Source organism: Halichoerus grypus, chromosome 5, assembly GCF_964656455.1.
Source record: "Halichoerus grypus chromosome 5, mHalGry1.hap1.1, whole genome shotgun sequence".
Taxonomy (NCBI): Eukaryota; Metazoa; Chordata; class Mammalia; order Carnivora; family Phocidae; genus Halichoerus; species Halichoerus grypus.
Genome location: NC_135716.1, coordinates 130,678,759 through 130,687,953, shown reverse-complemented (window position 1 = coordinate 130,687,953; position 9,195 = coordinate 130,678,759). Strand labels below are relative to the sequence as shown.

The window sequence follows — 9,195 nt, the reverse complement described above, 5'->3', positions numbered from 1 at the left end:
AACATAGCAAAATGTTTTTGATTTCCTAATGAGATTTTTGTAAAATTTTGAAAATGTGTAAAATGTAAATTTATTTAAACTGAAAATTATGCCAGATGACATTTTAAAGTAAATGGGGGAAAAAGGATGTTGCTGGGATATCAAATGACTTTACTTTTTAATTGAGATACATTTTGCAAAAGTTATGCCATGGGGTAAATGGAATGTATACCCAGAGAACTGGTCTCAATATTCCTGCTTTGCCATTTCCTAATTGTGTCACCTTCATCAAGTTATTTCCTTTTTCCAAGCCTCAGTTTCTCCACTTGTTAAATAGGCTGTAATTCATATTTTCTTTGCAAGATCACGCTAGCATTAGAAAGAGTACAAGAGGGGTGCCTGGATGGCTCAGATGGTTAAATGTCTGCCTTCAACTCAGGTCATGATCCCAGGGTCCTGGGGTTGAGCCCCGCACCGGGCTCCCTGCTGAGCAGGGAGCCTGCTTCTCCCTCTCCCTCAGTCTGCCACTCCCCCTGCTTGGACTCTCTCTCTATCTGTCAAAATAAATAAAATCTTAAAAAAAAAAAAAAAGAAAGTACAAAAAATCACCCAGCATGACATGAACACTTGCTCAAGTAGCTCTTGTTAATTTGCAATTACCATTTTAAGACTGAGAGCAAGAATTAGAAAAATCACTTTGATAATCCACTATAATAATTTCTTTACATAAATCATGGGAGTATATAAGTTTTCTTAAGGATTTTCAAGAAGATGTAAATGAACAAAATGTTTTAAATACCAGTCCATCCTAAGGAATTCGAGAAAGAGAACATTAGAATGCTACATTTGTTACTTGATCACAATTGTTAATAACAATGTTTATATAGCTTCAAATATCCATCAACCACATAGTATAAAAAATCTGACCAGTTCAGCATAATCAGTATTAAATTATTTTACTTATAAAAGAAAGATGAGACAAATGGCAGTGATTTTAAATTGTGCTTTATCCATCTTTTTGTGGATTTTTAAAAAAGATTTGTTTATTTATTTATTTGAGAGAGAGAGAGAGACAGCACGTGATTAGGGGAGAGAGAGAGAGAATGCTCAAGCAAGCAGGCTCCCCCCTGAGTGTGGAGCCCAACATGGGGCTTGATCTCACAGCCCTGACATCATGACCCAACTGAAACCAAGAGTTGGGTGCTTCATCTACTGCGCCACCCAGGCACCCTCTTTTCATGGAATTTTATGTACAAAAGTAAATTTGCCGTATGTACAGGTAATGGAACTAAAGAGAAGGTATCATTAGAATCAGGGATAAGGAAGGGAATATTCAGGGCATTGTTGCAAATGTGGACATTGAACTGCATTACCTAAAGGGAATAAAAGTCTAATTGCCTAAAGGATTGCTTTTTGTCTGGAAACATCTGTTGGTTAGTCCATAAACTTCTACCTGTGTTTTATGTTCTTGATGGAAATATTTTTTCAAAAGAATTAGATTTCCCTGACATCTACTTAAATTTATTCTATCTTCTCATGCTGGCTCAAATCTGGTTACTTACATGGTACTCTGTGGCTAGCAGAGTCATGCATATGGAAATATGTGCAAGGTTGTTGATGAATTTTTCACCTTTACACACCAACCCTGCCCCCAAAGCCTTATCTGCTTTAGCACTTTAAATTAATGTTAAGGCTCTGCAAATACTATGTGACTGTAAATAAGGCAAAATAAAATCTCTTTTGTAAAAATTTGAAAAGCAATACATTGTAGAAAGGAAAGAAGTAGAAATGAAGATAATTCAGGTGATACAGAGTTTTGAGATACAGCTGAAATAGATTGTAAGGCCACATATTGACAATAAATTAGCTACTGCTCAGTAATCCAATATGCCTACAGGAGCCCCAATATATTTCTCTATATATGTAGAGTTATTCTGTCATAAAAAGAGAGAATATTTCTTCTTTTTATTACCCTCAGCATTTTCTATGTGAAATATTACTTTATGATCCTGCAAATAGTTATCAAATATTATCAGAAAATCCTCAACATTTCAGAAGAAAACAAGAACTATTTTAGAGAAATTCAGAAGAAAACAAAAACTTGGTCCCAATAGATTTGCTTATATGGATAAATTAAGAAAATGTTGAGCAAGGAAAAAATACCTGCGATGATAATATCAATGCAGTCACATTCTTCAAGATTTACACTATCAGGTGATGACAGGCTAGAGAGCTGCTGCTTCTGCAATTTTTTTTTTTTTAAGATTTATTTATTTTATTTTAGAAAGAGAGAGTGTGTGCGGGTGGGGGTAGGGGCAGAAAGAGGGAGATAAGCAGACTCCCCACTGAGCCAGGAGTTGGACGCAGGCTCCATCCCAGGACCCTGAGATCATGACCTGAGTTGAAACCAAGAGCTGACACCTAACCCACTGAGCCATCCAGGCGCCCCTCTCCTGAAATTATTAAGTAATCAAGTTTTAGAAGGTCCTTAAAGAAGGAAAGAAATTAATATCTATTGCTTGCCTACTTTGTATCAGTCACTAGCCTGGGCAATTGTGTGTGTGTGTGTGTGTGTGAGAGAGAGAGAGAGAGACAGAGACAGAGACAGAGACAGAGAGAGATTCTTCATAACAGTCCCATGAGATGGGCAATGTTATCTCCATTTCCACAGATGAAATAATTTGACCAAGGTATCGTAGCTAGCAATGAAAAAAGATTATAGGCATTTTTAATTCAAATGTTTGTGTCCCTTTCTTGCTCTGGTATTTTCATGTAAGATTTATATATAGGAGAATTAAGTACCTGGATTGAGAATAACTAAGATAATTTATAGATGATTTGCCATAATAAAGCAATTACCTTGTGTGCTAGGCCTCTATGGAAGGACAGAAAAACACAAAAAAACAAAAGCTAACCAAACTTATCCTCAGCTGTATATTATTATTATTAAAAGTTATCCAATGGACTAAACAGAGAAAAATTTTACTTACTTAACTAAGGAAACAGCATTATTGATTACTTAATAAGTAGACCTACCCTGTATATGTCTATGTTGGATTTGAACCTTTGGGGCAGGTTCACAGTGATCAGATGAAGCATTTACTCTCTTCCTGTATATCACTGCCCCATAGCTGATGTACGAATTAGTGCAAGAAAGGAGCAGAATGGCTTGAACTCTATCAAATGAGCTCAGACAATAAATCTCTTTGTCACCATTATTAAAATAACTCTCACAAGAGAAGCTTTGTTATGTATATGGATGATTTTTAAAACATTATCAGAAACCTTATGTACTACAGCCTACCTTTCTATGTGCTTCAGTATTATTCTCTTTACCATGGGACTAGTAATAGTGTTTCCTGGGTTGTTGTAAAAGAATTAATACATGTGAGGCACTTTGAACAGTGCCAGCCACACAAAAACTACTCAATAAATGTTAGCTTCTCCTTTTATTATTTTGTCATTATTATTATTATTGCTATGGTCAGAGAGTAGAAGGTGCATATCAGCTGAGGAGGGTGGTCATGGAAGGCATCCCAAAGGAATGATGTTCAACTGGGAACAGAAGTAAAAAGGGCATGGAAATTACTCTTACTAGAAAACATTAGCATGTGAAAAGGCACAAAGATGAGAGATGCTTCTACAGTGTTTTCCTCCAGGAAAGGGAAGAAAATTTTGAGTACGAAGGGAGCAACAGTTCCTGGATGGCGTCCATAGTCATGCAGAATGTTCCAGCGTTTGACCTACCATCATAGGCGGTCCCACAGTACAGCCTCTAACAGAACTAGGCTGTCCCAAACCCCTGGTAATAGAATCATTTACTTTTATACCAAGAAGGTTGGGAAAGCACCAAAATCTGCATGTGGTGTGTGCCCAGGCCAACGTTGAGGAGTTTGTGCTGTGAGACCTAAAGTCCTTATGAGGTTGTCTAAAATGACAGAACAGGTCAGCAGGGCCTACGGTGGTTCCATATTCGCTAAGTGTGTTCGTGACAGGATCAAGCGTGCTCTCCTTATCAAGGAGCAGAGAATCATTGTGAAAGTGTTGAAGGCACAAGCACAGAGTCAGAAAGCTAAAAAAAAAAAAAAAATGAAGCTTTTTTGAGTAATAAAAAAAACCAAAGGCAAAAAAAAAAAAAGAAGGGAGCAACAGTATTAAATGCCACAGAGAGTTTGAGAACAATGAAGACAGAGGAAGAACTTTGGATTTATTGATCAGGAAGCCACAATGTTATGGGCTGAATTCATCTCCTCAAGCTCCATATGTTGAAGGCCTAACACTCAGTACCTCAGATTGTGACTGTATTTGGAGCTAGGGCCTTGAGGGAAGTGATTAAGTTAAAATGAGTCCATTAGGATGGGCACTAATCCAACATGTCTGGTGTGCTTATTGGAAGAGGAAATTTAGACTCACAAAAAGAGAGGCCAGGGATGTGAGCACACAGAATAAAGACCATAGACCGTGTGAGGACACAGTGAGGAAATAGCTATCTGCAAGCCAAAGAGAAACTTCAGAAGAAATCAACCCTGCTGACACATTGATCTTGGAAGTCTAGCCTCTAAAATTGTGAGAAAATGAGTTTCTGTTGTTGAAGCCACGGGTCTGTGGTATTTTGTTATGGCAGCCCTAGCAAAAGAATACATTCTGTTACATTGAAGGAGAGTAGATAAGCCAGAATGCAGTAGTTAATGATGAATGGATGGCAAGGAATTAGAAACTATTGGAAAAGTAGTGGATTTTTAAAAGATTGGTAAGGCACCATGATTTTTTCCCCAGAAGTTTTGGTTACTGTGGGTATAGTTTCTCCTATGTGACTTTTAGAGTTATACCTTTTCTGCTTTCTTCAAAATTTATTTTTATAATAAAATAATTTAAAAAATGCTATACAGATAAACTACTTTATCTGTACTTGAGTGTAATAGCTGAGTCTATCTTGTGATCACAGGACAAGTCATGGCATTTGCTTTTATTTATTTATTTATTTATTTATTCATTCATTCATTCATTCATTCTTAAATTTTTTTATTTTTTAAAATTTTACTTTATTTAAATTCAATTAATTAACATATAGTGTGTCATTAGTTTCAGAGGTAGAGTTCAGTTACTCATCAGTTGCGTATAACACCGAGTTCTCATTCTATCACATGCCCCCCTTAATACCCATCACCCAGTTACCCCACCCCCCACCCCCCTCCCCTCCAGCAACCCTCAGTTTGTTTCCTAAAGTTAAAAGTCTCTTATGCTTTGCCTCCTTCTCTGATTTCATCTTATTTTTCCCTCCCTTTTTCTATGATTCTCTGTTTTGTTTCTTGGCATTTACTTTTATAGTTATGATAACAACAATTCCGAAGTTGGAAATGTAGTTTCCCTAGAGTCAGGAAGATTTCTATTTTTGCAGTGGGGGGGAGGGGGGGAATGATCATGGGGAAGAGATATAAAAGTATTGGGGGTAGTCTTTGTTTCCTTCTAAAATAGTATACTTGCCTAGATTTCCAACTCCTATATAACAGAAATAAAGCCACTTACACATTCTACCAAAGGCTCAAAGAATATTTAGCAAGCATTTAGCAATTTTAAATATGCAAGATCAAGAATTCAGGTTTTACAAGAGTTAACTAACTTGATTTCATACCATCCTCCAAAATTAAAAGCATCTCACTAATGCCAAACTTCTTTATGTCTCCTCAGTCTTTTATGATATTTTCATTGTCCTCACCATGGTTTTGATCATGTTTTACTTATATCTGGAATAGTATTCTATCACTAGTCAAAAATATTCTATATACTTCTCAATTCTACTCATCTTAAGGTCTGCTCAAGTCCTTCCCCTCCTAATGAAGCTTTATCTATATATTCTAATCAAAAGGAGTCTGTTTTTTACTATTTTCCATAGTGCTTATATTCTGTTCCTCCAGAATAGGATGAAAATTATTAGCCTTGGACTTGGACATCCTTTGGTTCAAAGGTGAGATCTTTTATTTGACAGCCATTCAACTTTGGGTGAATTGGTTAATTTCTCTGAAACTTTATTTTCTTGCAAAAGTACATGAGTAATAGGACTGTGTTAATGATTAAATCAGACTCTGTGTTTGACATACAGAGCATCTAGTTGATGACCAAGAGTCTGTGTTCTCTTGGTTAGAAGGAAAAGTAACTTATTCTAAGTAAAAATGCGGTTATCATAAAGGAATAAGGATGTCTCAAAATAATCGAGGACAGACTAAACAACCAGGCTGCAGAGTCAGTGGGAACTGAGGTAATCCTAAGTGCCAGCCACTTCCCCGTCTTGTCTTTCTGTCTCATGGCATCCTATTTCCTCTCTGCATAGCTACTCTCATCTCTCACTCCCAGCCAGCTTTTCTGAGTCTCAATTTCCTCCTAACATAAGGCTCTGAAATGGCCATTGCGGCCCAAACTCTAGGTGAACCTTCAGCTTAAACACCCAAATCACAGGTAACTGTCTTTCTTGTTCTTTTAGTTCAAAGTCCTCAAGAAGAGAATCTAATTGGCTTAGCTTCTCTTCAAATTGATGTCCTGCCTAGAATGGGCCACCTCTGCCAGGGGCCAGACCTTTTTCACTCATTGGTTACCTGGCCGCTTTGTAGTCTGCACCTACCAAATGCGAGAAAGGAATGAGTCGGATTCCCTTTGAGAGAGACTAGAGCTGGAGGGAGGCTAGGGAGCAGCTACCATAAAATATTTCTAGGATTTCTAGTGAAATGTTCACTACTCCTAACAATTGAACACTGATTTTATTCTATCACTTATTTTTATACTTGTTTGCCCCACATGAGTGTATTTTCTTTTGCCAGGAGAGATGTTTATAATACATGCCATGTAACACTTTCTATACTCTTTATATTTATTCAACAGCATTCATCAGACATTCATTAGACACCTACATATCAAGCACTATTACTAAGGATATGGTAATAAATCAAATAAACACAATTTATGATCTCATGGAGCTTACATTCTGAAATTCTTATTTCTATATATGATCCTAGTTAGGCCAGGAGATTGGAAGAGTTGAAATGATTTAATGTAATCATCTTCAGAATGAATCCTTCCCTGTCCACCCAATTTAAAAATGCACCTGGGTGGCTTAGTCAGTTAAGAGTCCGACTCTTGATTTCAGCTCGTGAGATCGAGCTTTGCATCAGGCTCCTCACTGAGCTCCGAGCATAGAGCCTGCTTGAGATTCTTTCTCCCTGTCTGCCTGCCCCTCCCCCAAACTGCGCATGTGCATTCTCTTTCTCTCTCTCCCTAAAAAAAAAAGAAATAATAAAATAAAAATAAAAATAAAAATGCAACCACTACCGCTACACCCATTCAATTTTCTTCTTTCCCTGTCATATTGTTCTCCCTAGCTTTGTATTAACACATCAGGTATTATATTTATGAATCTGTTGTCTCCATTACTAGAATGAAAGCTCATAAAAATAAGGATTTTTATCCCTTTTCTTCAGTCTATATTTTTAGTACTGATAATCTGTTGAAAGCATGAATAAGTGAAGGTCTGAATGAATCATCATACTTAACTGTTGTCAAGCACATATTGAGTGTTAGGCATGTGTTAGCTATTTTTATACAGATTGGTTTATTTACCCTTCCCAATGACTCCGCGAGGCTATTTGTTACGGGTACCACCATTTGACAGATTGAAAAACTGAGCATAAAAAGGCTAAGTTCCTTGCCCAAGTTCACAGAGCCAGAAGTGAGAGACAAACTTGGATTTAGATCTGCTTGACACCAGAGCTCATGTTCTTCACCGGTGAACTCTCTACACCTTTAAAATAAAATACTGGTCTGTGGAAATAGGATGGGTCTGCACTGGTCCATGGCTCACTGTAAAATTCATTTGTTTAATGACAATATTGATTTAAAGTGGATTTTTAGTTGAGGAAGCAATATAAATGGCTTGTTGTGCTTGAGTGTTCTTGGCTCCATATCTTTCTCCTCTCCTGCCAGGATTCTTGGGACGAGTCCTGAAATGAATCCAGTAATATACCCCAGAGGAGAATAAGGAGAGAGAGGTAAGGGGCTACTATTGAAGTGCAACATAGTCATTCAGAGAATTCTGAATTACTTATTCTTCCCAGTATACAAGCATACCCACTCTTTTCTCTATAATAAAAGAGAGCTCTTCATTGTTGTGATGATGAATTCCAACATCTCTGCCCTTCAGGAATTTACAGTAAAGTGGGGTTAACAAGGCACCAGCTGTGGCAGGGATATATGCTCAAGGTCAGAGATCACTTGGCACAGGCACCTGACTCAGTGTTTCTTCTTTTTTTTTTTTTAAGATTTTATTTATATATTTGACAGAGACACAGCAAGAGAGGGAACACAAGCAGGGGGAGTGGGAGAGGGAGAAGCAGGCTTCCCGCCGAGCAGGGAGCCTGATGCAGGGCTCGATCCCAGGACCCTGGGACCATGAGCCGAATGCAGACGCTTAACAACTGAGCCACCCAGACACCCCTGACTCAGTGTTTCTTAGAGGAGGATTGCCAGGGTGCTGAGGGATGCCAGACACAGGGGGAAACAAAAATAATAAAATAAGGAGGTAAATCATGTAGGGCCTGGGGGGCCCCACCAAGAATGAGAAGGCTCATATTCCCCTTGAAACAAAGAGCATCAGATACCTTATTCTCTCCTTATTTCCTCTTCTCTAGCACTGAGAATAGATGTCACAAGTCCTTTGTTCATATTGGGATGAATTCAGTCTATTTTGCTCCTGTAGTTAGTTATTCATTCATCTTTTATTCCTAATGGAATCAGAATCCTAGAGCTGAAAAAAAAAATTAAGGTTATCTACCCACCATTTTTTTTTTTTTTTTAATTCAGGACATCATAGTTCTAATTAGATGTAAAAGCATTGGGGGAGGGAGCCTCCTTTACCATCTCTGGTTCCAGAGTCTACTGTTTTTCACTATTACCCTACATAAATATTTCCTGCCCTGGATTGTGTTTCTTATTAAGTTTTGGTCTAGGGTGTTTGTAGTAAACAGAAATATTTATCTTTTAAATAAAACAAGAAGCCAAGTAACAAAATCAGCCTGCTCTGGGTACACTATGAAAACAGCAGATAACCACGTGGGGTGTGTCGCTGAGCTGGTGGCAGGGCTCTGAGAGCTGTGAATGCAGCCACTGAGATTCTGAAGGGCCTCTTGTTCCTGTCGAGAGGGACAGGACACACAGTTCATAACACGCTAA

At 37.9% G+C, this 9,195-nt stretch overlaps 1 pseudogene; it reads left to right on the top strand.

The window, feature by feature from the left end:
* The first annotated feature begins 3,705 nt into the window (after positions 1–3,705).
* LOC118551221 (large ribosomal subunit protein eL34 pseudogene) lies at positions 3,706–4,120 on the top strand (annotated as a pseudogene).
* The last annotated feature ends 5,075 nt before the right edge of the window (positions 4,121–9,195 follow it).